This window comes from Perna viridis, chromosome 8, assembly GCF_037379345.1.
Source record: "Perna viridis isolate PV_CMFRI_1.1 ecotype Kerala chromosome 8, ASM3737934v1, whole genome shotgun sequence".
NCBI lineage: Eukaryota > Metazoa > Mollusca > Bivalvia > Mytilida > Mytilidae > Perna > Perna viridis.
The window spans coordinates 13,781,481-13,786,680 of record NC_142452.1 but is presented as its reverse complement, the minus strand read 5'-3'; the positions used below and the strand labels follow the sequence as shown (position 1 = coordinate 13,786,680).

Genomic DNA, 5,200 nt, shown 5'->3' with positions numbered 1-5,200 from the left:
CCATGGCCACGGATATCAAATGGCTCAAATGGCTCAAATACTTGTCAGAATTAAAAGGCATACGTATTAAACATGCACAAAACGGAGGAGAATAAGAAATTGGACCATATAATGTGGATGAATATGCAGATGGAACGGTTTACGAATTAAAGATATACTAAATTCCGTATATGAACGATATGCACATGAACGATTCACATCAACGATCAATTGAAATACAAAAGAACATAGAAGACCAGGAATACAAATATGTTTGCAGATGGGAATGTGACTTTAAACAGAAAATAAAAGAGGATCCCGTAGTAAACCAACACCTACAATCAAAAGAATGTATATGCCCCCCTCGAACCATGAGATGCATTTGCCTGGGGCGAGTGGAAGCCTGTATATTATATCATGAAGCAGAAGAAGAGGATCACATCGACTACTATGACTTCACCTACTTAAACACATTCATCAACAAGACTGGCAAAGTATCGCTAGGCCACCCGGAAATAACATGACATGAGACATGAGCCTAAGACTTTGGGTGTAACTCGAACGTTTCTTCTCAGTTTGGGAGTAGTTAAAATACAATTTTATTCTATTTTGGTAAAAAATAAGTTTGTTAATGGTAGAAAGGCATGTTCAAGGAATAAAGGCACGAAATTATATAGTGACCCATCAGATTGTTATTTTTAACATTCCCAATGTACCATTTACGATACACGACTTACGTTATACGTTGTACTGTACACTATGTACGATAGAGGATAGAAACGAACCGAGTACTGTATACATAGCTTCGTGCATGACTAAACACATTTCCTATTTAATTTACGGACGGCCGTATTCATGTAGAAAATGGAGAAATAAAGACAGAAAATATTGAACTATAAATTTTGATTGCTAGAGTTTGCTACAATAAATCTTCTCGAACAGGCTTATGTCGCTACAAGATTAAATTACAAAACTGTATTGATGTCACCATTAACTCGTGTATCGTTGCTTATCAATATGCACTATGATAACCTATTTGCTCACTGTGTTATATCTTTCCCTTCCTGTCTAATGTAATGTTAAGCAACGTAAGTGTTCATAGAGAAGGCGAGGATTCTAATACTACCAGTGTACATGGTCTTTGGTTTTCGTAGTTATAAGTGGAGCCTGGATATCCCGTTCACTTTTTATATCTACATGTATGTACATATTACTATGTTTTGTTTTTTGTTTGTTTGTTTGTTTGTTTTTGTTTGTTTATTTGTTGTTTATTTTTTTTTTTGGCTCTCTTTGTTGTATGCGTAACTTCCTTCTAATAAAGTTTCCTTTGTTTTCCGTGTGTGTTATATTTACCATTCAAATTAGACTGCATTTGGCTAAAATGAAGCTTGTTTTGTAATTTATTTCATCCTTTAATGGTAATTACGCAAATGCCAAGGCTACCGGTCCTTGCGTCAATGACTGATTGATTGTTGGGGTTTGAAGTCCGAGCAGCAATATTTCAGCTATATTCAGACGATGAACATGAAATGAATGATAAAATGAACATGAAATAATGATGAAATGAAAACAAGGGATGAGACACGGGGATACTAAGGTCGACAATTTTTGATTGCCACTAGAAAAAGGGAGAGATGGGTAAGGTCGGGCAATTTAGCCTCCTGTGGCGGAGAGCAAAAGTTCCTACTCCTATGGAATACCACAGCAGGGTTCTTCAACGTGCAAGAAACGTGACATCTTTCCACACACGGTGCACCACTATGGTTTGCGGACAGGTTTTCCGTATTATAGCCTGACAACCCCAGCATGTAACACGCCAGGGGTACCCCATTCCACCACCTGGGGCACACATCCCAGTTGCTTTGTGGGCAGAGCGCCTAGCCCCCGGCTATGTTTTCTGGGCACTATTTAGTCGCCTTTACGACAAGCTTAGCGCTGCTGTAGGCCTATTCCTTTAACACCCGGACCTGCATGGGGCCCTTGCGTAAAAATGGTACAGATAATATTTTTCAAAATCAATGGAACTGTTTGACTAGGGTCCCTTTAATGTACTTACATCAATATTAAGAGATTTGTCATTTGATTAAATGTAAAATAAAGTATTGTTAGCAAATACGGTCGAGTGTTTCGGTAATAATATTATGGTTATATTAGACAAATGGTAATTATTCAATCCATAAGAAAAGTTCGCAAACATAAGACTGTTTATCTTATTTAAAACCGAATTTAATGATATAAATTTGATAATATCTTTTTAACAGTAGAACAAAGTAGGTTGAGTTTTAAGTTGAAATTTCCCCCTGACTCTAGCAAGAATGATTGAGGATTAGTCGGAAAAACAGTATCAACTGCAACTGTGATCTCAATATGTTTTTGGTTTAAAGTTTGCTATGCTGCAGTTCTGATATGTATTTCATTCCACAAATTAAAGGAAAAAACATACAAAAGTTCTAACAGTAAAGAGGATGATTATTTTGTTTTAATTAATACTGATTACATTATCTCTAGATATCAGTATTTTAGCCAATGTACGATATAGATCGTAGACAGCATAGTTCAAATATAAAAAAAATATTAGAAATTCTTTATGATTAAAACGTTCACTAACCATTCAATAAGACAATGTAAGGTACCTATGTTAATTGGCATCATAATTAAACTGTGTTTTGAATAAACATTTGTCAATCCGATTAGCGAATAAGGGCATATTTTACAAGCTGTTATGTTACATTATGCAAGTCTTAAATTGACATGTTAACTTGAAAAAAAAAATCATTAACATTTTGTTTACTGGAAAGTTGACGAAAACAAGAAAGGGATGCCTTAATATTTGGATATCTACTACATGTATTTATGTCAATTTTTTATCCATATACATGTACACCCCGACCCCACAGACTTCATCGACAAAACTTTATGTCGAAACTACGCAGACTTTTTGTATCGCGCTCGAACACTAACAAATAGGCTTCTGGAACAGGGTTATGTTGCTACAAAATTGAAGTCATCACTACAAAAGTTTATGGTCGTCATCATGAACTCGTGGATCGTTATGGTGTATCCATCTGCACCATGAAAACTGATTTATTCAACGGATCATAGTTTTCCTTTCCTTGTTTTTCTACCCCGGACTTGACTTTTTATGAGCAACTCGACGGGTGTTTCTAGAAAAGCAGAGGACGCTTACCTTACTGGTGCACCTGGTTCATGCTCCCAGTTTTTAGTGGAGTCCGAGTTGCTCATTTGCTTTTGTTACTGTGTATGTATGATTTTAGTTACTTTATGTTCTTTGTTGTGTATGTTTGTTTTCCATGTCTGGTCTTTGTCCCTGGATTACATTCGTTTGATTACCGCTATAACCTTGGTTCCTTTGATTACTCTTTCAAATTCATAATAATAAAAATTATGGTTAATATGTCATTTGGAAAATGTTTTATTTGATTTGTTAGGGGGTTCAGGTAACGTGAATTTTATCGGTAATCCGATGATGTTTTTTACACAAAAATTGAACGACTTTAAATCACGCTATGAGTAGTTAAGTATCATATCTGTGATAATTATGAATAAACATAGTTAAATATAACCATTCTGCTTTCATTTTGTACGACAATTATGTGAATCGACATCGAAATAACGAAGTTATGGACGGAGGACTGGAGTTACCGTTTTCGTCAACGTGAACACACTTGAAAACGTGGTATCTATATTTAGGTAAATTTTTGCGTCATCTATGTTTTTATTAGCTGTTCCGTGCTAAATAAAGGAAGGAACTAAAAATATTGACCAACCATCGGACAGCTTACATCCTACCGATTCCAATGATGCATGTTAATTCATGGTTAGAAAGGTGAAGACTAGAGAAAATGACGACTTTCTTGAAGAAAGCAAATTTGCCATGGTAAGCATACTTTATATCCTAATTTATCAGCAATATTTGAAAACTTCGACATATTTTTTAATCTATTCATGTCCTTTGATCTGTCTTTAGAGGCATTTAATAGCGCGGAAATTAATTTGAACATGCTAAGTATCCGACTCGTTAACCGTCATTATCGTGTGACTTGACCTTGTTTACTTATACTAACAAACTTTTTGCTTTTGAATTTTAGACTTTGACTCCCCTTAACAGACATAACAGACTATCTAATGATGGATGAACATAATACAGAGCCATTAGAAGAATACATTTTTGTATTCATTCTTATTTAGTATATGGTACAAATATTCTGTAGTTGGTGTACAATAGCACTACAATTTATTGTTGTTGTAATAATATGCAAAGTGCATGCAGTTTGATGGTGGTGTTTTATTATTAATTATGATATTTTTACAGACACTTCAACTAAAGTACAGCTGCAAAACAAAGACATTTTCGAGCTGTTTTAAAGTAACACTTTCAGAGTGGTGCGTTGAATGGAAAGGAAAGGTTTCCGTGCGTAGAATGGAATGTGAATGATAAATTGGCATTAAGAACTAAAGTAAACAGAGTGTTAAAAAGAATGAGAGTACTCAAAAAGAACAATAAAGCTAAATTTCAAGAATTTCTCGACAAAAAAGACCTCACATTTAATCTTATGAATATCTACATGAAACAGAGAAAAAGAGAGTAACGGAAATAGAGGAATGTTCTAGGGAAGTGTTGAAAGAGAATAGACAATTAAAAGAACAAAACTTTACTTTTTTGATAATCAAGATTTGCAAATTGAACATTATGAGAGAAAATGCAATATATTGTTTAGACTGTTAAGTATTGCAGGGGATAAATGTTGTTTCTGGATTAGTTTGTAGTATTGTTGCCACCATGTCTAATCCGGGTCTGACAATCCTGTGTTTAACCAGTAACTGAGTGAGCGTAAGGCAAATTTATTGCCTGATATAGTAGATCAGTGGAATGAACTTAATGATGTGACTAGGTCAGAAATGTCAAATATTTCATCTTTTTTTCTGCAAAATGCACATATTTGTGCACATGGCTAGTGAAGTTGATAAGTGCCTCAATATTTTTGAGAGCACTGTATGTAACGGTAAAAATCCATTTGCATTTGAGTGGAAAGAGAGCGGTGCTTCCAGACTTAAAAGAACTATTACTCTTTATGGGTGTTATAAATCTGGGGTTGGGCAGCATTTCCTAGTACATCTTGAAGAGAGGGCCATTAAAAATCCACTGATCACATTACGAGGTCACAGGTTTAATCATCTGTTTTATGCAGCTGGTGCTACT

At 35.0% G+C, this 5,200-nt stretch overlaps 1 long non-coding RNA gene across 1 annotated transcript; it reads left to right on the top strand.

Annotated features, from left to right (window-relative positions):
* Positions 1–1,061: 1,061 nt before the first annotated feature.
* LOC148609419 (uncharacterized) lies at positions 1,062–4,729 on the top strand. Its single transcript, XR_015914781.1, has 3 exons — positions 1,062–1,178; positions 3,723–3,877; positions 4,089–4,729. It is a non-coding gene; the product is annotated as an uncharacterized LOC148609419 (long non-coding RNA).
* Positions 4,730–5,200: the final 471 nt, after the last annotated feature.